Source organism: Manis javanica, chromosome 3 (genome assembly GCF_040802235.1).
Source record: "Manis javanica isolate MJ-LG chromosome 3, MJ_LKY, whole genome shotgun sequence".
In the NCBI taxonomy this organism is placed as follows: domain Eukaryota; kingdom Metazoa; phylum Chordata; class Mammalia; order Pholidota; family Manidae; genus Manis; species Manis javanica.
The window spans coordinates 48,791,928-48,818,896 of NC_133158.1; the positions used below are offsets into that span (position 1 = coordinate 48,791,928).

At 39.1% G+C, this 26,969-nt stretch overlaps 1 long non-coding RNA gene across 1 annotated transcript in view; it reads left to right on the forward strand.

Annotated features, from left to right (window-relative positions):
* Positions 1–2,134: 2,134 nt before the first annotated feature.
* The window catches only part of LOC118971760 (uncharacterized), a 33,883-nt gene continuing 9,048 nt past the window's right edge, over positions 2,135–26,969 (forward strand). Inside the window, exons 1-2 of the long non-coding RNA XR_005060410.2 lie at positions 2,135–2,459; positions 14,523–14,771. This is a non-coding gene — a long non-coding RNA (uncharacterized lncRNA). The remainder of the gene's footprint in view (positions 2,460–14,522; positions 14,772–26,969) is intronic.

Sequence of the window (26,969 nt, forward strand, 5' to 3'; positions counted from 1 at the left end):
ACTTTATTCTGATATCGTGGGGTGATCAAAGTTTTTTTGCTATTCTGCCATCGACGACCTTCAAATCATATATATGTCATATTACTGCCAAGGATAAAAGAATTCCAAATTGAAATGCAAAAATGAAGCTGGTAGACCAGATAACCTCCAAGACACTGCAACTCTTGCATTTTAAGATTCTGATGAATGTCTTGGAAAAATTTTAAAGTAGCATGGGATGATTGGACTATGGAATAGAAGTACCTGTTGAAGCCACTGGAAAGCCCATTATTTCTGTTCATGGTTTTATACTACTCTGCAGTTTGAGGTGCCCTGCAAATATTGCCCATCACACACCTAGCTCATTTCAGGTGCTTATCTTCACTGCTGTCATTTGCAATGGCATTCCATATTGCAGTTTCATAAAGAGGTCAGAAATACTTGTAAATTTGAAGCTTCACTTTAATGGGGAGCCCTATGGGACAAGCAGTAGAAATTGCCTTAATGTAATGAAAAATGGTTCAGGAAGCTTCAAAGATTCCATCTTATAAAGAATGGCAGACTTTGTAACATACAGGATGAATGAAAAATGATAATGGAAACAATTAGGTAAATTTTTATTTTATATGCGAAATCAGGTTTTCTTCTGAAAATTCAAGAGCAGCAGCTCCATTCTTGAAGCTGAACAATATTCCCCAAAAGCCTTTGTTTGCCCTAATATTCCATAATGTTAGGCTTTTACAGTCAATAAGCCATTAGTAATCAAGAAATGTATAATTTATTAATTACACTCCACATTAATATTTAATCTTTTTGGTTGCTGAGCATATTTCTAAATCTACTTTTTAATTACATTTTAGGGATATAAATCTTCCAGGCAACCATTAGAAAAGTAATTTTTCTGCACATTATGACGCCAATTACTTTAAAGTGGCTGGTTGTGAACCCTTTCCATGATACTTGGTAAAGTGGCAATCTTGGTGCCTAGGTACACTTCACTCATTTGAAAGTGAATTGAATAGTAGTGACAAAGGAGTTACAAAGTTACAAAGAATTTACGTAGACATGGAATAGCTAGGGGCAGAAGAAGCAAGAAACAGCACATATCACAGAGGGTCTTCCATGGCAGCCCCTCAACTTAGCACTAGTCAATGGTGAAAGTTTTCTGAGTTCTAAGCAGATCTTGGGCTCTGGGCCTGAAATTTACAATTTACTGACATAAGCAGTGCCTTTCTGTGATGACTCTTGCCCAAGAAATGGCATTTTTAAAACCACAAACAGAGCTGCTTACCTTTTGTCCCTCTAGTAGCATTGTCAGAGGCCAGGGATCGTGATTTTGTCTTTCTGTCTTCTTGGAATCCTAATGAGCTGCCTGCTCATGCTGGTTTGAGTGATTGGTTTTTTTGATCAGATTCCCATGCTTTTGAGAACTTCAGTGCTAGGCACTTTGTTCATTTAGGTTTCTTCTGCTTTTCTGGTGTTTTACGTGTTCTTTTTTTATTACCTCAATACTGGCATAATTTTTGAAAGTGAGCTCCACATATTTTCATATACTCAAGCATTGATGGTGGGGATGGTCGTTCAGCAGGAGGTAGATTGAGGCACTGAGTTATATTTTGGGGAAAGCATCTGATTAGTTATGAGAGAGCATCATCTCTGAAAACTCTGCCTCTTCAAAACCATTTCACCCATGAGTTTGCTGCTATTCCTCTTTCGGAACTAAGATTTCCACCATGAAAATCACTCCTTAGGTTGGACAAATATGACAGCTGTTGTTTAGCAAAGACTGCTTATCAAATGCCCATGGCTCAGCTGGGAGAAGCAGGTGCATTCCAGCTCCCTCAGCATATTTGTGTGGCCGAATGATCACGTCCTCCTACAGGCTCCAGAACTCCTGCTCTCGTAAGTTCTCATTTTTGCAATTCTTGCTGTAAAATCTATTTATTTGAGGCTTCATTATCTTCTTCATTTAAAAAATATGAAATGTATCCCATGTATGTATAAGAGTGCATAAAACTTAAATGTATGGCAAATGATTTTTAAAATGATTCTCCCTCCCCTACTAGTTTGTAAACTCCATGAGATCAAGGACCATCTGACGTTCGTGGCTGGATCCCTGAGGTTTGACATGGTGCTTAGTACGTGGTAGGCCTTCCAAAAATATTTGTTGAATGGGACTTACTTTTTATTTACAGAATGAAGAGTCTTTGGTAATTTTCTTTTAGAGGAAATTTTGGTGGGAAGACAGGACCCAGTTACCTCTAAAAAGGAAACTTGTGAGGATGACATTTCTTTATCGTCAAATAAGGCTTAGAAACTGTTTTTGTTCTAGGTCTTGTTTTCTTATCAGGGGAGTAGAATGACCTGCGTTATAATGTAAATTCCTTTTCTCCTTTCCAGCTTCCTATGCAGGTGAGAAAATTTTTGTTGAATCTGGAACTGCTAACTCCTTGCTGAGTCAGAAATGCATGATGTTCCAGGTACCCTGGGAACTTTTCCTTTCTACAAAATCTTTTTGTTTGTTTGTTTGTTTTTAATAGTGAAAAAGTGATAGTCTAAACCTTCCCGTGGTAAGCCCAGGTATATTGTATACCTTTGCCAACTTCTGCCTGTTAATGTGTGGATTTAATACTTAATGGTCTACTGGCCAACTGGTCAATAGCATTAGAACCAGAAACTGTGAAATGTCTCTGGGGGATAATATTTGAGATGATATATTAGTGATTAGGTTTAAAAGGAGCTTTTCCCTAATTGGTGTGGCAGTCCATATGAAGTAGTTTTCTTGGCTTTAGAAATTTCCATTATAGAGCATACGTGAATATTTATTTATGTAGACCTACTTTAATGGCACTTATTGACAGTTGGGTCTGGCAATTGGGTCTCTGAGCCGGGAGCTGCAGGGAGTCTATACTGCGTAGACCAGGGGTTCTGAGCTGCTCTTATGGGAGAATTAAAACTGGGAAAGAAAGGTGAGACAAAGAAGGCAACAGAAGTTTAAAAAAGTTTTCACAGTCCTGTAACACAGGAGGGTCAAAAGAAATGGGTGCTAAAAAAAAAAAAATTAAGCAGGATTTTGATAATTGCTCTAAGCAGGCCATTTCTCATCTCATGCATACATCTTAAGATATGGAGGCAACTTTAAAATTTTTTCCTTGGAGAATGGTGCCTGAAGATGGATAAAAGGCTATATTTTCACCTACTTTTGGTGAAGTAGGGAGGAACTTTAGACCTCAGGCTCTTGTGTTATGGCAACCAAGTTACAAACCTGAACAGCCCTTAAAATGGAATATGCTATTTCACTACAAAAAAAAAAAAAGGAGGGAGAGAGAGAAATGGTTTGTGTCCTCGGAATTGCCCTTTATCATTTTTGGGGAAATTCAGTGTTTGTGGCAGACCTTTCCATTATTCATGCCACATTCTATCACTGGTTGCACAAAATACTAAATGGCCTCAGCTTGGTTTCCATTCTATTTCCACCACAATTACTTCTGCAGAAATGCCTACTGTTGATTTGCTTTCTCTCAGGAAGAAACTTTTTCTGCCTCTCTCTCCTTTCTTCTTCTCCCTCTCCATTTCCATCTGTCTTTTTCCCCCCAAAGCATAAGGATTCTGATGTTCTTTCCTCTTTGCTTTTTGTTCTGTTTATCTCTCAAGCCCTTACCTTGCTGGGAAAGGATTGGTCATTAACAGACATGGAATACCAGGGGAAGTGTATTTACCATTTGAACCACAGGGATGAGAGTGAGGAGTCTTCCCAAATGACCATCCCCGAGCAGAGGTGTGTTCATGTAGAAGATCATACACTCCCCTCTGTGTTTGCAGTGTGTCTTGCCTGGTTTTCTCAATGGCTGGTGGAAGTCAAGCATGCGTGTGAGTTTAACTCAGTGATTCCAATATAAGTTTGAATAGCATAAGCAAGGGGAAGGGTAATTAAAGATCCTACAGGTTAACATTATTAAAGGACTGATTTTTCTGCATTCCTGTGTTGACTCGTTCTGAGGCTATGCTTGCTAAAAGGACAACCATTAGTAGAACAAAAACAATGAACACAGATGTGATAAATCATATGGAGTGCCTACTGTATGCCAGACACTTTACATTATCTCTAATCATTACAGCTGTGGGTATTGTTATCTCAGTTTGGAAATGGAAATCTTGGCTCAGAGAGGTTCATTAATACTCCCAGCATTGCCCAGGTGTGAAGTGGTTCAGCTTGGATTCACTGACCAAGTGCTCTTTGCTGTATATTTTACTACCCCTGGAGGACTTGAGAGGGAGCATGTTACCTTTTGGATGACTATAGATATTCAAGGGCATGTTGAGGAATCTCAAGAGCAAATTCAGTCCTTTATGTTTTTACTTCCCATCATTTGAGCATTACTCTTAACATTGGTCCTTCATAAAGTTAGGTTTTTATTCTTAAAGCCGAAATCATTCAAGCTTTTAATTTTTCTGTTTTTTTGTTTTTTTTACAAAAGGCTTTGAAGCCAAGTGTTTTTGAGCAAAGGACAATAGAACTTAGTGTAATGAACTAAGGTTCATTGGTAAGAACACAGATCCCGAAGTCAAACCCTCTAAGTTCCTAATTTCAACTCCAATATTGGTGACATCACTAGGGCAAGTTACTTACTGATTCTGCCTCAGTTTTCCTCTTTGTATAATATAGGCACTAGAACAGTATTTATTTTACAGGTTATTGAGAGAATAAAATGAGTTAATATATGTAAAGCTCTTGGAAAGCATACATCACACACATAGTACAGTGTCAGTTATTATTATTATTTTTATTAGTATTATTTTTTTATTAACATCAGTTTGACACTTAGAAATGTATGATATAAAGCAGGATAAAATCATCATTGGTGACTGCAGTACAATAGAAATAATACCTATCAACTTTTATGAGGATTCAAAAAGTTACTCATTTTTTGATGAATCAGGTACAGTTGAACAAATTAAAATGACATAAGGAACCCTGCCTAAAGGAATTTCCTGAGCAGTAAAGTTGTTGCTCTGACTTACATTCCCAGGGAGGAGCCTTGCAGAGCGGGGTGTGGAATGGCCTAAAATACAGGCCAGTGAAGCCCTAAAGAAACCATCCACTCCAATGTCTAGAGAAACCTGATCAAATGTATAAACTCCAAAGGAAAGTAATTCCATCCCACTGTTAACTTCTCTTTAGATTACTTTGAGCTAATGTTTAGTGTTAATGCCTGACAAATTCCAAACAGGGAAAAACATAGGTACTTATCTTTCATATTATATATGAGTGAAAATTAAAGTTGATCTGTCCATTAAGCAGTACAGTAACAGGTCTTCTGACTTTTCATAAGGCATTAAAGGAATGATGCATATCAAGAAGACATTCTATTTCCAAAGAACACTAATCAATGCTGAGAAGATTTGCTATAAATTATTCACATTTGTTATAAACTACTCCATCCCTTTAAAAATTAACAGCACACAACCTGTAATCTAGGCACAAAAGTAGGGCTGCCTCACCTTGGGAAGTTTGAATATGAGGGGCTGATTATAATACAAGAGCAAATAGGAGTCTAAGACTTGAGTTCAGTGTATCATGAGGGGTAAATCACTGAGTGGCCTTACATCTGATAAAACATGATCCCTGCTTCTTTTGTGTGTTCTTTAACCACACATTAATATTTCATGCAACCATTTCAAAATAAAGTCATAATGTGAGTCATAAATCACAAAACAGTGGTAATAAACCACTTTGGTTTATATTAGCTGCATACAGATGATACTTAAGTATTTCCACCATTAGCATGGATGATTTGAGCTTTCTCTGTACCACATTTGCTCTGTTTCTTCCATTTTAAGTGGTGGGAATATGAAAAACAATGCTAAATCCATTCATTAGTGATAAAACAGGGTTATTTGTTCTCATAATTGATTTCATTTCAACATGGACCTGTGAAAATGATAGTGCAGTTGAACATGGCAATATTACTGACCTTGTTTTACCAAAGAACATGCCTTCCCAGTGACTGCTGCTGTGGGGTAAGAGGACATCACGTGGAAATAAGACATACTGAGAGCAAAAGTAAAACAACGAGTTGAAGATGGGAATGACTGAAAGTGACAATCTGGTTTATACTCATTAATGAATGGTTTATTCTTTATAGAAGCTCCAGAAATGAGACTATCAGATGTACCATCTTGGTCTTATTATTACTCATTTTCTTTTTTGGCTTATTCTGGAGGAATCTGTTCCATCCTATTGCTCAAGTATTCTTGAAACTGTTAGTACTGATATCTGAAAAGGCTGGATAAGGTTATATCTGGAAAAATATATACACATGCATATGTACATATATGTATGTAGACATAGATGTGAATGTGTATACCTATATGAATAAAAAGCCCGTGAGTTCAAATATCCTGAACTCATAAAAATGAGACTCATATCAATTAGATGAATTGAGCAACACGTAAAACATATACATAAATTAGAGACTTGTAAATATTTGAAGGTAATGCAACTGGTGATTACTTCTGCTTAACCTCACTTCAAAATCTTCAGGATGAGGACACTGTTTTGGGGTCAGCAGTGAGGTTGGTCCACAAGCCTATGGGCCTTGACTCATAATGTGAGAGTGCGTTTAACACTTAATGCCCTTGATGGATGCTCATGGTTTCTCTCAGATGCCAGGTATGCAAAAGCCCCAACCTGCTTCATCATTAGCAAAAGCAAACAGGCATAGTCATTGGACTGGGTTGTGGTTGGAATGAGGATACAAAGAGGGTATGCACGAAAGCACGTTGAAATATTAAAACATTAAAACACTAAAACATGAGTACAAATTTACTTGATTTTTTTTTATTCATCAAAATTGTCTTGATTTTTAAAAAGTTTATTCATCTGGGTTGCACAGCTTATGTATTCGAAAGAAGTGACCTGGCTCCAGAAACCCTGGCAAACACATGTTGTCTCTGAAGAGTATAATGACTGCCCAGTGGTTACATGGGAATGTGGTTCCTGTTGACAAGTCATCGGATTTTTATGTCTTGGCAACCAAATCAACCTAAAAAACCAACAAACTGGAGTGAGCTAAATAAAACACGTTTGTCAGCCTGATTTGCTCTGCCGCGTACCAGGCTGAGACATCTGTGTGGATATCAAGGCAGGAACTTGAATATAAACCTCTGTGTTGTCATTCATAAAAAGAATGTATGCTGTGTTTCAGGTCCTCTAATTAGTCCTTTGGAAGTCCTCAGATGTTTTCCATCTCCAGACCGCCCTAAATTTTTGTTGAACATACATTTTTTTAAAAGAGAGTTAGGTACCGGTGCTACTGATATTGTTTGTCTGGATTTTCAGAGAATGAAATCTTGACAAGTGCATTCACTTAGCGTTGTGTGGAGGCTAAGGTAAGACTAAAAGAGAAGGTAAATCCTAGCTATGCATTTCTGCAGCTGAGGAGCAGCAAGGGTTATTACTGTGGGGTCCACTTTAGCGCATGCGGTATGCTTTTATGGAGGACAGAAGATTGCTCAAGAGCGGGTCACCGTGGGTAAGAAGAAAGCTGAGCTTTGACCTCAGAAAGGAATTTGGTCTTGATTTCAAGAAGGCATTTAAGACAATCATCCAACCCTTTGGAGTACCTAAATGGATGGTGGAAACTACGAGAAAACCACAGGTAGTGTCTGGTCAAAAAGAAAGTGGTGGGAGGTGTGTGGAGGTGAGCAAGCAGAGAAAGAGGCATTCTGAAGCTGGTGGAAGGGCACACAAGTGCTCAAGAATTGCAATATTTATAACGCTGTGAGAGGAGGGTGACAACAAAGAGAAATTGCTGCAAGAGGAGAACATAATGAGAGATTCGTGCGGGCAGACCTGGAAGGATGTCTTACATGCCAAGGTAACACCTTCATTCTCTGGAAACCAGGTTTCAGACGCTCAGCAAACTTCCGAAAACGGAAGCCTCTTTCCCGTATTACCCATTCCCCAGCTACTTAATAGCTGCCCATTTCCATCACATCGCTGGAGCCCTGGGCTCTGATAGTTCCGCTGGAGAGACGCAGAAAATAACCGCGACAAGTCTGTTGCCCTCCAGGCTGCTCGGCAGTCTGGGTTGTGGATGGATTATTGACGTTTGGGGTGGGTACCATCCGTGCCTCGACAACACCCCTGGTACCCCACGGTGGGCAAGGGACAGACTGAAGCAAGGTAGGCCATGAGTGTTTACTTACCTTAGGCTCTTACCACTGAATGTTGTCGGTGTCACTCCCCAGTCTTGATGTGCAGGTCCCAGCTAATTGCTCATTGGCCTGCTGCAGGGAACTGCCCATTTCTGGTCCCACCTTGCCACTTCTTACTGTTTCTCTCTGAAATAAACTGGGACATAATTCCATGTCAAAACAGGTACATGGAGGGTTTCCCACTTCTTTTGAAATAGAGAACCTATCAATTACATTAATTTTTAGCTGTGAACTTGAATTTTCTTGGTCACTTCTCATTGGAAGCTTGGCTTATAATGATTTAGTTTCTAGAAACATGTCTTCCTTCATTTTTAGGATTGTAACTAATCCCAGACATAATAAACACTCCTCAAAGTATTTCTCATAATCCTCATAATCATCTCCTCAGTAAACAATCACTTTTCTTGAATTAAAATACTGTTGAAATGAAGGATTAGTCTCCTAGTGAACATAATTTTCTATAAACTCCAATTAATGGATAATATGGCGCAACCTCTTTAGTGTGGGTTTATATAATGAAGAATTGGGAATGCTGTCAATTTTTCACCCACTGAAATGGAAACACCTTGCCTCTTGCATTTAGCTACTGCAGAGAATAAAAAACAATGCATGTGAATCCTGGAATATCTGGATCACATATTGACCTTTCTTTTCTTATTTTAATCAAATGTCTTGATGTGTCTTGTTTTAATTTAAAACCAGAATGAACGTCCTTTCTCCCAAATTAATATAAGGAAAGGTCAAGGTCAAGGTCAAGCTTGGGACATTTGTCTCCATTCCAAAGATGGAAAATTAAGGTCATTTTTGACATAATTTATATCTCACAAAATTACAAAATACATTGCAATTATTTATTTATTTATTTATCTATTTATTTATTAGATTAGGTGCTGGAACCATTAACAAAGTTTTTTTTTAATGTAAACAGTGAGGTATTGATTAAATCTGCTGCGACTGCATGTCCACTCCACAAAAATTCCCGAAGCTTCTTATAACTTGAGTCAGCACAGTTGAATTCCTTTTATCCTCACCTCCTTTTAAAATTGTTTAAGCCATATTACCTCATAATTGCTAACTCATCTTTAGCAGGAAACAATTATTCTAAATAAGCCCAGGTACGGCTCTGGTTTTCCAGCAGATTATTTAAAAACAATATTTCCTTAAGATAACAATTTTGATAATGATGCAGGAAGGAAATATATTTGCAATTAAATGAACATGCTTTAGTACAACAAGCAATAAAAAGCTTAACACTGAGCCTTTGTGAATTAAATGCCGGAACAACATTGGACAAAAGTCATGGTTCTGCTGACACATTTATTTCTCAGTAAACGAAGACTGTTTAGGTTTAATGCATTTGTGGTTAGCAATAGTTTAAAAGATCAATGTAAATTCATTCTGAACTAGTAAATAAGGCTTTAATGAAACTTCTAACAGCATGCTTTCACACCTTAGAGCTCTTTATCATTCTAGGGTGACACAGCAGGATTCTCCTTGAGCTTGATGACACGCACATAACATTATGAAGTGTTTGACAGATTTTATTTGATGTTTATTTGATTTACGGGGTTGATATTGGATTTCAACATCTCACTATCAGCCTTTTGTTCAGGCTTGGGGCAGAATGCTTATGAAGATAGTCTCTTCTAAATGTGCTTATTAATACATGTATATATATATGTATATACACATACACTATTAATGAAATGCAGCTTAAGACTGGGATCATTAAACACTTCCACTCTTCTAAATGAGGTAATGTATGAGAAAGCACACTGCAAACTGTAAAGCCGTATACAGATGTTAGTTATCATAATTATTGTTGTTACAGGAAACCCAGGTTTTATATATTATTATTCTGTTTTCCTTTAACACTTAATTCAAAGAGTAAATACAGACGACCAATTTCCTTAAAAACCTGCTGCAGCTTTTTAAACAGTTCTGAGTGTTTCATTAAGGTTTTATTGTAAATCATGCATGATGCTATTAATTTAGTTTAGCCTTAAAAAAATTCTACTGAGATAATAAACATGACTCGTTACATTAAACTTTGTCAAAGTTAAATTTTATTAAGAGAATGCTGGAGACTTTCCACCTGGGCCTGGGCACCACTAGATGAAATATGTCAAAATGCTCTTCTTTGAATGTAAAGATGCCTCCTATCCCTCTCCCAGTATCCTCTGTCGATTTGCCTTTTCTGTCCTTTGTAGATGATGAATTTCTTAAGTTACTCTTTGTCCAGAGGAGGCAAAGAAAGGGCTTTTTTCTTTCTCTATGTCTCCCTTTTTTGGTTTGGCCTGGAAGAAATTTAGGGACTAGAAGACATTTGCATGCTTTTAATAAAAGTCAAGATAAAATCACTGCGGCAAAAACAAATGATTTCTTGGTTAGAATTTGAACTGTATCCTAGTGATGTGAAGAAAGCTTGGCAAATTTTATGAAAGTTAAGGAAATTTCTCATGGTGATAGATGGTCAGATCCTTTCTCAGCAAAACTTTGAAAGTCCAGTTTCCTCTTCACCATATAAACTTCACAATATGGCCACACTCTTCTTTTCTCTTTGGTTTAAACACATAATGAGCAGTAAAGAAATTACCAATGATTTATTGGGTATTTGAACAAATGAAGAAAAATTAAGCAAATATTTTGTGTCCAGGGCTTGAGATATCTCAAATGTTTTTATCTGATATGTATTTAAGAAGGAAACACAAATGCTAAAAGGCAAAGAAGCAGAAAGTACTTCTTCCCATTGATAAATGATACCAAAAGTGTTCAACATACAGAACTTGTTAGTAGATACCGTAGTATGGTGTATCCATGGGAAGGAGTAAAATAAACATAGTTATATATACTTGAAAAGTTACATATACTTACAAAGTAAGAAAGCACAAATAACTCAGAGAAACAAAACACTACAGAACAATAAGGGAGGCATTAACTGATCCAATCCAGGAACCCCAAGATAAAGCTGGCCCCGTCTCCTCCCTGGGCTCCACATCCCCAGCCCATTCTGATGCGACAGGCCCGTGAGTTCTGTTCCTTGCCTCCTACTGCACCTCAGGTGCATGCCTACTTGAGTCTGGCTGAAAATGATACCCTGGCCTATCCAAGCCAGCAATGACCTCATTCTAGATCCACTATTTCTGCTAATGCAACCAATGATAATGTTGACTTTATTCAATCATTGTTTTAACTGACACACTGTCAGTCACTCACCTGGATCTTTCAAGAATATTTTAAAAACCACATACTACCGGAACACTTGCTATTAATCAAAACTAGATCTATGCCACTTTATGATGCCTCCCGTATATTACATGCTCAGTGAAAGGTTTAGAATGACCAAATGAATGGATGAAAAAAATCACACTGCTAACCCAGCTCTGTGTCCAGTTAAAACAAGGCAAAGTGGAAGTTGTAAAGACAAAAAGTGAATAAAAATCAAAATCACTCAAGGACAGTTGATGGGCACACTGTCACTGTGAATGTTCTCTTTTGAATGGCAAAGAAGTATCTACTCTTGGTCTCTCCAGCTGGTTGATGATAACTTCCATGTCAATGAAATGTATTTGTAATGAACAAAAAAAGATGTTAAGCACCCTTGCTGTAGGCATCAATTAGAACAGGTTTTGGAAGAGTTAGAGCATCTGTGTCTTAGAATCTAAAATGTAGTGTGTTTAGCTTTCAGAATTCTACTTAGCTGTACTTGCTTTCCTGGATTTACAAATAACAATATGACCAACATTGAACCTATTTAAATATAGTTTTGTTGTTGATGTTACTGAAGGAATAATGTCAGTGAATTCATTACCATTTCATTTAACGTCATGCTTTGTTTGCCACGTAATGAATTATACATGCTGGGGCTCAATTTGCTTGTCCTCAAAATAATATGTTTGAGCTAAAGTATCTCTCTGGATTTAAAATTATTTAATTATTAGAAGTATAATCATACAATACCCTTTTCCTGTTAAAATCTTCAGGATGCAGAATGTTTTCTGAAAAAAGATGAAAAATCCTAAAGAAGATTACAAATAATTTGGCCCCTAAATCAGTGATCCAACCTGATATTGTGACTGAAGTAGGCTGAGTTTTCTGAAGGAATGATGTGAACTCTCAGCTCTTAAAATGTGTTTCAATTCTCTTCAGATAAAAAAATACGTATGTTAACAGTAGGCCATTGAAACTCTAAAAATGTTGGGAATATAGGCAGTGCATGTAATATAACATGGAAGACAGGGAAAGTAATACTTAAAAAGGGAGGAAAAGTAAGTTTATTAAATCTAATACAACTACTTTATTTTTATTAGACATCAAAGTGATCTTTTAATCCTTCAAATATATTGAGAAGTGAATTTGCATACCAACTTAAAACACTGATTACATAAAATCAGTTAAAGTCAAGGCTAATAAAATTATCATTTTTATTTTAATGGATTATCTGGGAGGGGGCATGGGAATAGCAGTCCTGTTTTGCAAAACATTTTTGTTTCTTAGAGTAAAAAAAAGAAGGTAAGTTAAGATGTAGGTACACACCTATTATGGAACTTCTGTCTAGATCTAGTTTTGATCAATAGCAAGTGTTCCGGTAGTATGTGGTTTTTAAAATATTCTTGAAAGATCCAGGTGAGTAACTGACTGACAGTGTGTCAGTTAAAACAATGATTGAAGGAATTTTAAATGCTTAAACTTACAATTGAAGCTAGATTATTACATTTCTCAAAGGAGTCCAGATTTTTAGATCCTGGCTTTTGAACTATACATAATACCACAAAGAATTTCCAAAATAATCATTTTTATAATTCGAAAATACTGACCTTAAGCCATTATATTTTACTATGATAATGTCAACTGAGCTTTGTGAAAGAAGTAAGTGATACGTTTTATCATGTGTGGAAGTACAGAGCTGCTGGTAAAAAACATTAAGTTAGTAAAGTCAGGGGGACGGCTGGGATCTCCTTGTGCTGTTTTGCACCTCCTGGCCACCTTCTCCACGGAAGTACCGAAACTAAACAGAATAAGGAAAGAGAAACCATTCCCCATTTGGTTGTAGTAAGCTTTGGGCAACGGCAAATGAAGTCACTCTCAAACACCAGTTACTGTAGCTGACTGAGAGGTGGAAGGGCAAAGGAAAACAGCGGTGTCCTTTCTGGGGTTTCATAGGCCTGCAGATATTTGAAGGAACTGACTTCGATAACTAAAGTCAGTTAATAATGACTTACGCTTTTTAAACTCAGATGGCTTATCTGCCCACCTCAAAAGTTCCATCTGTTTACAATAAAAACTTAGAGCATCATCCAGAATTAAAAAAAAAAATCATTTAGAAGGAAACAATAAACTATCCTTAGTGGTGTATATTCTGAAGATGTACAATCTTTTCCCTTTTTAGGTGGAGGTAAATCATTGCTTTGCTCACTTCTTCCTCTGTTCCTAGACAGTGGAAAGAAAAATGAAACTGGTTGAGGGAAATTGTTCTTTACTGTTTTCATTTACCCATTTCCTCCCCATTGCACTGTATGCTGTGCACCAGGAAAGCCACCGTATCCCTCTAAGCATGTTCTGAAAGCCTGGGAACTTGAATAAGTGTTAAGAGCACCTTATGAACTTGCCTCAGCCTGCTGAGAAAACATTGTTTGTACAGAAGCAGCATATTGCGAACAGAATATATTATGGCATAACACTGGCGAAGCATTATAGAGACTCTTTCTCCAAGTATTTCATTCAGATCTCTCTCATTTCAGTTTAATGATATTAAAGGGTCAGGCCTACAATCACTCCATCCTTTACTTACTGGAAAAGAACGGATTTTATTAAGATTAGAAAATTTTCCCCACCCTATTTGTCTCTTCCTCACCATTGTCTCGGCAATAGCCCCTTCGAACTGTGAGATGCTAAATAGTTCTAATGTTTGCCTCTTCCTGTAATAATCATGCATATGCCCAGCTGTGTGTCTCCCCTGCCTTATGAATTTGCAGAGTGGCCCCAGCTAGGCTCCCTCTTGTCTGGGGGACAATCGCAAAGGCAGATCAAGGAGAAACAAGTTGGAAAGAGAAGGTTCACTTTATTGAGTTGAGCTCTGAACCTTGAGTGTCTGCAGCCTTTTGATTTAGCCCTGCACCCCTCCCTCCTTGTTCCTTCTCCCCCTGCTTGTCCTGTGACCCTGTCCTTTGACCCTGTCCTGTGACCCTGGCTGCTGGTGATCCTGAATGAGATATTCAAGACTGAACTGCACCTTGCCTTCCGGTGTCCAAATGGCAGCGGATGGTGGGATGGTGGCAGGTAATAAGGGAAACTGATCCTGGTCTTTCTTCTCCATTTTCTAGCATCCAAGTGAATTCTAGTGGGCCAGAGGAAGAGAAGAGGGGAGGAATCAAGACATCTTTATCTTGACACTACCTTATCAAATGCATTCAGAGACCTCTGGCCCCTCACAGATCCTGCCTGCCCAGCTGAGAGCCCTTCGGGATTCCTCTGGGGAGTGGTCACCAGCATAGAGTCATTTCTCCAGGCTCTCCCTGGAAAAGCCAATCTCCATTCTTCTAGGATCGATGCTGTGCAGACTGCATAAATCAGTAAGTAGTGGAACAGCTTGTTTTGTCTCAGCTGACAATAATTATGGATCAGGGTGCCCAGAGCAGGAATGAGCAAGTGGAAAAATTCAGCAGTAAAACTCCACATTTTTGGGAGGGTGGGCTTGGGGGGTAACATCTACATTGACAAAGAATAAATGCTGTAGAACAGAGGTTCAGCAGTCTAGGAGAGTATGTGGAGAATACAATAAACTCTGGGCAATGTAATATACAGATACTCCCACCACGTCCTTCATTCCACACCCGAACTTCCTCCAGGATCCCACAGTTTCGGTCCCCCCTTCCTCCCTTGCCCTCCCCTCACTGCTTCTGGGTTCGAATGATGTTTTCAGCCCTATTCCTGCCTTTTCCCTGCTCCTTAATGGTTCCTGCTTTGCATCCCAGAAGCCCCTTGTCCTGGCATGTTAAGGGTGGCCAGAATCTAGTTTTCTTCAGAATATTAATCACACACCAATCTTTGTTATACCTAAAGATCCATGGTCAGCAGTCGTCTGTAAATTTCCATCTTTCCTGTGGGCTAAGTAAAAAACACAGAAATTAAAAGACATTTGGAGTTATGGTAGTTCAGACACCATTTTTGGAGAGATTTCTCGTGACTTCCTTCTCTCAAATGGGCTGTTCTAGGAGCATTCCCTTCTCTAATTCATCACCCTCCCAGATATTCTTCATGTACCATTCACTAGTAAAAATGAAAAATAAGCAAAAGCACAAAGAAATTCTATCTCATGAGCTTTGAGCAATGCAAGACACATTATAAGCACTGACTCAAAGAATGAGTCACAATTTCTTAAATTTCCCACTGCCATAGTGTATTACATCTAGCATTAGTAGCTTAACTGACAAATAACATTTTCTTTGAAAGAGAAAAAGTATTTGAGACACTTTTTCTGACACTGATAACATTTTGCTGTGTTTCATATTGATTTCAGCACACTTTTTCAATAGAATACCATGAATCCTTATATGGGTCATGAAGGGTTTAAATGCAGAATCAGATATGGGTGCGAAAACAGTCTCTGATAATCCATGTTTTTTGGTTGTTCCGTACTTTTTCTTTGGGTCTTATCCAGCCAAATCACTCTCCAGGCTATACTTCTCTAACCCCAGGGGGTAGTCTGTTCACACAAAAGCCCTCTGTGACATGGCCCCTATAATGTCCATCTCTCTACTTTGCACAAGGGGAGTGTTGTTGAGCTTTGCCATGAATTATCTCAGAAGTGGCTCCGCCCCATCACCAAACAGCACAGTGATGGATCATTCCAGAGCCTCGGGGGTTGGGGGGAGGGTTAGCAGTGTTCATCCAGTTGGTGTGAGCACATAGAACAGAAGTCAGACTTGTAAGTTTGATGAGTTTTGGGGCCAGTGACTTCTGCTTTGTTCCACAGATTTGCTGATTGTGAGCATAATAATATTTGCTGTGAATATGGCTGAAGTCGAATCAGCACAAATGAATCACTCTTATCCTCTTATCTAAAAAATCAAAACAAGAAAGTGGGAGTCTCACAGAACTTGTAGGCAAAATCTCAATCTCTCCCTCTCCTTCTCGCTCTCTACATATCTATCAAAATTATTTTACCAAAGAAATGACAATTGGATCTATAGTTTCCGTCCTGTATGGTAGTTCAAAGAAGTCACTATTTAGGAAGCACCTCTGGTGTGACAGCAACTTGGTGTTGTAAAGGCAGGTCAGCACCGTCCCTCCATCTAGGCGGGTGATCTGTAGGTGTCTCAAGGACCAGGACACTGACCCCCTTGTGTGCGTTACTGAATTCAACGCCATGGTTAACAAGATGCTGTTTTCCATCTAATGAATTTGCCCCGCAGGCACAGGAAAAGGGTTGGTTCCACCATTTTCAGAGGCCAGGCAACCGATAAATTTAACAGCATTTGTTGATGTTAATTGGGTTTGCATTGGTGTGAGACTTCCTCGCTCTGGGCTCATTTGCCTTCTGGATCATTGGAATCGCCCAGGTTCGGGCCAGCCAGTCATTCAACCATGTGATTCCAGGCTTAACGATATCTCTGAGTTACTGGCGACTCAATCACACTTTAGTTTATTGCTCAATAAAATAATAATAACAATTCGTTCAGACATTTAACCAGGCTGCATTTCTCCAGGGGCAAAATAAAGCTTTCTACTTGAAAGAAGTGTATGCTTTCACTTCAGTTTTTTCTGAAGAAATAGGTCAAAATGCTTTAGGTAGTAACAAAGGCTCTTTCCAGAGGTGTAGCTACCAACACCTGGAGCAAATTCTAAGAACTGGTTTTAGGATTGACAAAAAACATAGAGAAGACATGAGCACTATTATTGTTTCTATGATGGAGGTATGCACACACATAAATGCAAACTGTTTTATGTTATAAAATAAATTACTTCATAGTTCTTATGTCATTATAAAACTATGCTTTGCAAATGTGCACACTAATAGCAGTCTTGCTCTATTGCCAAGTGGTAAGAGTTTGTGAATAAGATTTTGTTTTGTTTTCATTACAGATACTAACTTATGCAATGTGCCTCTGTCCTTAAGAAGCTTTTGTGTCGTTTGTATGTGATTTAAGGCATATATGAAGCTGAGGGCTAATTTGCAAGTGGGCCTTTATGTTCATAGATTGGTTACAAGATCAAGTGCTATCTGGGGTAAAGGGCCATTTTTTTTGAAAATTTCACATCTGTTTAGAACTGATGTTTTTTGTAATTTACGATAACATTTAATTATTGGAAGGCAAATCATGCATTTGTATCTTACAGCAAAGTAATATTGCTATAAATGTCTGTAAGTACTTGATTCCCAGTCTTGGTGCTTACCTTAGCACAGACTGATTACAAACAATTCCTGGGCCACCTTGGTTGCAGACCCCACTTTCAGTAGCTCTGTCCTGGACTGCTCAGATGCATAGAAAGCTCTACTTTAGGCTTAAAACAAATGAGATATCATATAAATACACACACAGAGATTGGGGTAAAAAGCAATCAGTGATGAATTAATATATTATTATCAACTTAATAAAATTCTTTCAAAAGACAGTTTCTTTTAGTAGCTTGCTATTCTAGAATACAGATAAAATACTTTTAAATTTGTTTTATTGTTTATCCCTAACCCAACATATTTTTTAATCCTGTCATTGCTTGATGTGCAGATGGGAGCCCGAACATTTGCAAATGGACTGGTTTCCTGTCAACTTGCTTAACATTCAATACAAAAAATAAATTATCAAATTCCTTCCAAACCCCTGAAAAAAACATATGTTCCTTTATGTTATTTTATTACTGAACATTCTACATTTCAGAGAAAGGCTCTGAAATAATCCATCATAATCCCATAGTCACATACTGTTTTTTGACCAAGGTGTATCTTTGTGCAATGGGTGGCAGAGTTCTGGGGACACATGGGCCTGTCACCCCCTGGAGAGAAAGGCAGTCAATTTCTAGCCTTGGTTTCACTAAGGGACCAAACCAATCAGAAATTCAAAAGTGTATTACCCAAATGGTTGGCACAGAGCCAAAGTGGACTTTGATGTATTTGTAATACTTCTTTGTGCGCTCAGACATCCCCATGTGTGGAGATGCTCCAATGAGCAGTTTGGCTCTGCGTGGGTATATTGATAGAAGATGCTGGTTTGCCACTTGTGACCAGTGTCTGCTGAACCAGACAGAAATGCAGAAGTCGGGCTGGTTTGGCAATTTGCGCCATGAAGCCCCTGGAGCCTGGACTCTCCTGTCTTGGTTCTCTGTCCTCCCAGCATGTCAGTCGTGGTCCATGTAATTCACAGTCCAGTTGCATTCTAGCCAACCAGAAGGGGAGCATGGGGGAGCAAGGAGGAGCATGCCCTTTCCCTCTCAGGGCATGCCCTGCAAGTTATGTACATTCCTTCCTCTCACATTCCATTGGACAGGCTGCACTAAGATAAATACAGAAATCAAATGCCAAGTGCTTAGGAGGTTTTATAGCAATATGACATTGCCCTGAGATCCAGATATATTATCCATTCTCTTATCTTTAATTTTTATTGTATTTTACAAAAGCATCAGTTCTCAATAGATTTGCATTACTTTTTTTTTTTTTTAAGAAAAGGCCTTTCATCCCAGATAGCAATTGATCCAGTAACCAATTTGCAGATATAAAGGGCCATTTGCAAATTAGCCATGTAGCTGCAAAGAAGGAAATGTGGTCCAGTGGTGAGATCCATAGACTCTGAACCACCACCTGCCTGTCCATCTAACTACAGATCGCTGTGGGGATAGGAGATGGAGACAGGGGCCACTAACAGGGCATGCACAGGTATCTTTCCAAGACCCTATCTTGGTTGACTTTGGTTCCCAAAAACGTTTTAGTTATTCACCTTAATGTCATTTGCTGAGATGTGAGGCAGCAATGTACAATACGGATTTACCAGGAGTCCTTCCCACCATCCTTTGCTTCCTCTCAGTGTCAAATTACAGCATGTGGATAGCATCCAGCTATTTGATCTGAGTGTTGAAGGAAGGTTTACTCAAGATCTAAAGGATGAGGATTTGTGATGAAACACACACAGAAAGCTGAAGTTCCTTAAGCAAAAGCTTCAAGGTAGAGCAAAGAACACACAGGCATTGAACAAATAGAAAACACGGAACATATGGGTCAAATGCAAATATGTACAGCGAGGTTTTATTGCAATGATTACCCAATGGTTAAAAATGAGTAGAGCTACCTTTCTGGAAAGAATTCTAGGTGTGCCATGAACAACAAACTCAAAGTTACATCTTGCAATTGAGTTGTTTACCCTTTGCCCCTGGAAACACCCTAAGGATGAGGAGCAAGTCCTCCCCATTCTTTCTACAGCCTCCATGGGTATTTTAGGGATTTGAGTTCCCAGCCCATATCTGGCACGGCCTGTCCAAACTGCACGGTGCTGCACTCTGAAATCCATGACCATTTCTCCTCTAGTTTCTTCCTTTCCCTCTCTCCTTTGTTTAAGAAAGCCTGGGCTATGGTTGCTGGGAGGCGAAGCCTTCAACCAGAAACATTGTACTCATTTACTCTATTGAATCATTTGCCTGTGACTGAATAACGGGATCGCATTGTTTCTGGCTTGTTAGGGTAGAGGTTAAGGTGATGTTTGAGGGAGTTTGAACCAAGCTCCCTTCTGGGTCTTACGAAAAGTTTATCTGAGGGAAATGAGTCTGTGAAAAGGATGCATTGAGGCATAGCAGGCAGAGAGAAACAGTTATTGCTGTTTTCAGGTAGGATGACACTATATTAAAGGAAGACCCACAGCCTTTCTGGAAGCGATCCAATAGAATGCATGGCATAAGGGCTGTGCATATTGGTGCAGTGTGCCTTAGACTTTATTTATCTATTTTTAATTTTAAACCCTGACATCTGAGAGTCTCTCTGGAAGAGATCTGTTTTTATTTAGGAAGTTACCCTAGAATGCTAGCTGGAGTTGCGAGGTGGGATTAAAAGGGATTGGCTGCAAGCAAGAACATCAAAGAGTTGCAAAAGAATGTGAAGGTTAGAGAGATAGAGAGGAGGGAGGGGAGGGAAGGCCAGCAGCCTGGCGGCCGACTGCAACCCAAGCTCTCAGAACTAATCAAAGGAGTTAGAAAGAGGTGTGTCTCAACATTATAAATCTGTTAAGAGCAATTCAGTTGTACTTCAAACAGGTGTATTTTATGGTATGTAAATTTATGTCAGAGCTTTAAGAAAAGGAAGCATAGGTGTGTCTGTACTCAGTTTCAAGTTGCTTGTAATTACACTGCTGAAGTGTAATTTCCAAACACCTCCCCAGAATTTAGCCAAGTCTACTGAACACAAGGGGACCGTGTGTGAGCGTTCATTTATCTGGTTGGTTTCTGTGGAAATCTAGCAAAGGAATGGCATTCCATAGGTGGGTTATTCTGGGGTGGAAGGAGATAATGTGCACTAGAGAGGAGATGATCCCTACACTCCTAGTTCAGTGGAACCTGGGGTTCAAGGCCAGAAGGATCCAGGAGAATATAAAACCTGAATAAGGTGCAGAGATCTTGGGAATGAAACTAGATTCTTCTCACAATGTAGACTGGAGGTTTATCTGGAAACATGGAGCCTCTAGTGACCATGAGTTTCTCTTAAATACAATAGAAATTTTGTATTATATGCTTTGGTGTTTACCTCTATGAAATGGTCACTATTTTGGCTACAATTATATTCTGCTAATTCAGCTTTTTCAAAAGTGGGTTCTCAGGATTAATAATTCTGAGAGATATACAGTGAGAAAAAAGCTTATCAAGTAGATTTCAGGAAACGCAGCAAATTCGATCCCCCTCTCAGAATCACAATATGCAGTAACAAAGTGAAGGCTCTGAAAAGGTCTGTAGTAGGATCCGTGTTTCTGTTTATTCCAGTGTTTCCCACACTTAATTGGCCATTGACTTTTTCTCAAGTAACACACGTCATCAGAGAATGCCTTGGGAAATGTCCCTTCCCTTGAAGGCTGTTTTGCATTTGAATTAAAACCTTTCCTTGGAGCCAAGAGGGAACTCTGCACCAGTCTGTGCTTGGGACACTATCATCCATTCCTTCATTCTTTCATTCAGTCTTCTAAGGTGTTCGGAGGCATTCTTGGTTTAGTTTGAATACATCTGTGCAGCTGGTCCTGTCAAGACTGGGAAGCCCATGTTGCTTTGTATTTGTCAAAAGCAGCAAACTGTTGAACAATAATCATTCAGCAACCACAAAAATGCCTCTGGGGAATTGGTGCTGTCAGATTTAGATATTAGTCTTTGGTGGCCTAACTGTAGTAATTAATACATAATGATAATGCAAATGCTAATGAAATTAGCAATGCAATTGCTATTAATGTGATTTTGGCATATCATTACTGGCCTACCACCTTCAGTGAGAAAAGCTCCACTAAACTCAGCCTCTCTTTGCAATACTAGGTACAGCGAGTTAACATTTCTAGTTGCATTCTCTGCCTTGCGTTTAGTAATCTCTGATTGCACAGTAACTGCTGCATGCTGCTATATAATTCCGTTTTATAATTTCTGAATAATATCACAAATATATCAGAATATGTTCCCCATAGACCAGATGAATACCAAATTTCAGACAGGAGGAAATAAAATAAAAATGGTGGTTTAAAACTCAAATATAGCAAATACTGTGGGGTGGGAGGGAACTAGGAGAAGGTCCACGCAATGTTAATATGCTCGTCATCATAATAGACAGTTCATTTACATGGCTCCATAGTTAGGAAGTGCAGGTCTTCTAAGGGGGCTCTCCTAAGTATCTGTCCATTTATTTCATTTCTACCTTTAACTAGGACCCACGGGAATTTTCCTAACACATTTGGAGAATATTGTTTTACATTGTGAACTTTCCCATTCAGTAGTGGGGTAGAGGTTTCACTGGGGCTGCCCATGGTGGCATCTCTAATGACTGGCGACACGAAGGAGAATTCTTCAGCCTCTTCCCGTCCTTTTCCCCTTCACACATTTTTTTTTACCCCCTACTTTCTCCTCTGGAGTGCTGTCTCTTAACTTCCTGCTTTTCAATTTCTTCCAGTTTTTCCTTGTCCTGTGACCCAGGCTGGGTACTTCTCTAAGCAGAGATACACACAATTCGGGTAGAATTTGGGTTGATTATCTCTTCTCTCCAAGTGTTAAGTGAAATCATTTGTCAAATAAAGGTTTCTGTGAAAATCTTCGATAACATGGCAAATCCAGTCTTGAAGAATGCTGTCCTAGCCGTGAAAGAGAAGAGAAACAGCAGAGCGGGCTCATTAGGTAAGAACATGAGGCAGCTAGCACATAATGGGTTGCGTAATGGAACCATTTAATAAAAATAGGTACAAAATACTAGTGTAATTAGACAAAAAAGTCATAGATATCATCAATTTAGATGGAGGTGATATGAGAAGCAGGACTTAAAACTTCCAGGAAACTATCTCCTGGAGATTATTTGAACCACCCAAAGTGGTTTGCATTTCCAGCTTAAAAGCCAGCGGCCCAGTGTGCCATCTGCAGTGTGGTTGAGGAAAGAGCTCTGCAGGGCACCCCTAACTGGAAATGTGGAGGGGTATGTCTTGCGCATTATCTGATGCTAGAAAAATGTGGCTGCTTGAGCTTCCACTCCTTGCAAGGGACTAAAAGGGCTCCTCGACTAGTGTGAGTTTCTTTATGGGATAATTTTGGTCAATTTCTCCAAAGGAAAAAAAGACCAATTTTCTATTACTAAAGACAGAAAAAAAGGGTAAGAACTTCAAACAGGATTTTTGAAATTTTTCTTCTGGAACATGTGAGTTTCACCTCTTGACACTGTTTCCTAATTTGTCTTCACATGTGACATTCACCCTCCTCTGTTTTCCTCTCTCTGATTATTAAAGCCATCTGCATCTGAGGCGAATGAAAGGCCCTGACCTCCACAGGCACCTCTTGTGACTCATGACCTTGCTGTTAGGGATGTGCTTTTTGCAGCTGGGCAGTAGACTCCCCTCTTACTGATTTTCTAGCATCTTCTCTCCCACCTCCTCACCTCTTTCACGCCTGGAGGAGTGCTTAGCTCCTGGTGTGTACACAACTGATATTTATGAATGGAATAAATGAAAGAAGAATGGAGTTAGCTTCCTGAGAGCTGGCAAGAAGTGTGTGTGTAGCAATTGTTCCTTGCGGTGGCAGAGAGTCCCCATTAAGGAATAGATGGACACCTCTGTCCCAGGGAGCCAGCCGTTGGCACAAGCGAGGGCTCCCCATGGCATTAGAACATCTGTGGTTCGACTAACAGCATTCAGGTACCCAGGCAACAGTTCCTCACCCTCTCGTTTTCTTGCGTGCTCAGAACAAAAGGCCTGAGTCCGAATGCTAAGAGGTGTCGGTCTCCTACTGGCAAATAAAAATACAGGACACCCAGTTAAATTTGAATCTCAGATAAACAACAAGTGCTTTTTTTAAATATAAGTATCTCCCAACCACACTGTCATTTATCTCTCAACCCTATGTGGGTCTTGCTGCTGTTATTGTTGGAGATGGACACACCTTGGACCCATTTAGAGGGAATAAATTAATGAACTTGTCCATCCTTCTCTTTGATATCATGGTGACAATGTATTCTTGCATAGTGTATTATTACATTCCAGTCATTCCAAACATCCATATTCCTGCTTCTCTTTGTGCTCCAATTTGTAGTTTTTGGTGGTACTCATGAATCAGTAAATTAACATGGTGTTTTCAACAGTTTCATTGAGAAATAGTGTGCAACAGTAAACATTTGCTATTATGCCTGATTTGTTTATATCTTGGTTTGATGTAACACATATGAAGCATGATATTGATTTTTTCATATATTCTTATTTTCATATATTCTTACATATTGCTTTAAGAAATGGTGAAGATAGCAATGTAAGTTATAGCAATCAATAGGATGAAATTGAAATATTTTGTAATATTTTCTATTTGAACACAATATGTAAAACTATGCATTGTCTTTAAATTTTAATATTGTTTTAAAACTGCTATTGATAATTTCAGTCACTGCAGTCTGAGCAGAACAAAGGTTTTCTTTGAAATTGAAATTATTACAAAAATTATTTTGCCTCGACTTACAATCAATACAATGCAAAATATCTGACAATTTAAAATATAATGACATTTGAGAGTAAAAAAGAAATTTCATGGACTAAATATATAACATTTAATCAATTATGTACATTTAAATTTTATTACTCTCCTAAAATGCTGGCCCAACAGCAGAACACTAATAAAATTAAGTATTGTCTAATAATATTAATTATTATATTCTGCTGACATTTATGCCTAATAACACTGCTACATTTTGCTGGCATTTGGCCATATAAAAACCATAGCTTCACGTATTTTCTAATTTTGTTATCATAAGAGTATAATTATCAAGATAGAAAGGATAAACTATGTCTTATTTAACAGTTTGTTAATTTGATTTATAATAGGTCGATATTTAGACATAGGCAAGGGAGTTCCATTTGCCTTGGGGCCCACAATCTTGGGGGACTATTTGCAGGGAGAGGCCAGCAATATTCTGTTTTTCTATCAGCATCAGGTAAATGCTGAGCTGACTCAGCAGGAGCCCATGGAAATACACATTACTTATTTTCCTGTCAATTGACCTTAGTGAGGAAAGATGGCACCTGTATTTTCTAGGCTGCCAAATACTACCAACTAGGTGGCTTAAACCAAAGAAATGTGTTGTCTCACAGTCTGGGAGGCCAAGTCTGAGACCGAGGTGTCTACAGGCTTGGTTCCTCTTGAGGCCGTGACGGAGAAGCTGCCCCAGGCCTCCTTCCCAGCTTCTGGGGGGATTGCTGGCAGTTGTTGGCGCTCTTGGCTTGTCCACACCACCCTGATCTCCGCCTCCATCTTCATGTGGCCTTTCCCAGAGTGAGGGTCTGCCTCCAAATTTCCCCAGTCCTATTGGATGAAGGACCCCCGCAAATGACCCTATCTCAACCAACAGCATCTGCAATGATTGTATTTACAAATCAAGGCACATTCTGAGGTCCTGGGGCTTAGGACTTCAACACATGAATCTTGGTGGGGACACAATTCAGCCTCCGGTGGAAGCAGGACTATTAGTGGGGTTCTTGGGGTGGAGGTTGGGTGTGGAATGGAGGCGAGGACACAGGTATGGGATGAGGCATGTCAGTTCACACACACCTGATAATTGAGAAGCACTGGAGTTTTTATTTTATTTTTACTTTTTGATACAGAGGAGTGATGAGGGGGTGGAGGGTCCTGTCAGTATGTCCATGCACCTAAATATCCCTGGCATCCAATGGCAGCACTATCCTGTGATGTCGGGCATCAGGTATATGCTCTCCTCACTGCCCTTGGGTAGAATCATAATTTTCTTTTTAGAGGAAGAGTCAGAAGAGAAGAAGATTTAAGTGATTTTTATAAGTTTAGTTAATTTACAACTTAATTGCATGTAGCTTAGGTCACATTAATACAAAACATAAAAATAGTACCTTCATTAAATGAGCTCTTGTTTCCCAGATTAGATAGATGAGATAAACCTGTCCAGATTTAGGAAGGTATCATAGCCAATGCCATTATTCTTTGTTAAACATCGAAACCACAAAAAAATTTTTAAAAAGGAAACCCAAAGTTAAAACATTATTACTTGGCTTTTTGAAGATTGGACTGTGAATGGAAAATGTTCAATATACAAAGGAAGGCAATGCCAAGCTGGCCTCTGGTGGGCTGGAAATAAATTATTTCTGGAATGGAGAACCAGCTAAACATTGTAATTACTTATGTTTGCAATTCTTCAATCTGTAAATTTCAAGGTATTTTTCTACAGTCAGGTAAATATCACAGTTATATGGTAGTCATTTTGCTGCCTTGATGGGGACTGAGACCTTCATGGAGGAAAATCGTTGCCCATGAGGTTTAGTTCATTAGGTCAGCTGAGATTTGTTTTGTGGCTTCCATCACTACCTGTGGATGGGTATAACCACTGACAACCTGCTCAGGACCATCCTGAGCTATTATTTTGGTGGGTGGTATTGGGGACATGAGTGATATTACCCTTTCTTTGGTAAAGCTCTCACCTGTATACCTGTCTCCTCCCACAAGAAGATGGGCAAGTTCCTTGAGAATGGATTTTTTTCTCATTGTGGTCACTTATCACCAGCACTGAGAACACTGTCCTTCCAGGGGTAAGAACTCAAAAAGAACAATAGTCCAAGCTATCTAGTTGCTGCATTGTCATGCCAGCATGGAATATCTTAAGAAAGCAACATAATTATTTATGCTGTGCAAGAGTAGCATCTTCACAAGTGTGCTGGTATGCTGGGGGGGTGGCAGAGAGGCAGGGTGTCTTGCAGTCACCATCTTTCCATGTCATGCCTGTCTTCCAGATCTGTGGGATCCCCACCCTGGATCTGCTCATTGACCATTCTCAGTCATGTGCCAGGAATGAGATGGTCTTTATCCACCTGTGTTGCATCTAGACCCTGTGGTGTCATCAAATTGAAATCCAATCTGGGTCCCATTTCTTTTGTCACTTTTTAGTTTGGTTGTTGAGCCTGAAGTTGAGGCATACATTCATTTCCTGATCTGCAGGGCGGGAAGGGTGATGCAGGGAGTGGTTTGATGCTTAATGAGATCATGCATTTAGGACAAGCCATAAATACTTGTAATATAAATATCCCTGGCAAGTCATAAATATTCCTGGGGACACAGGT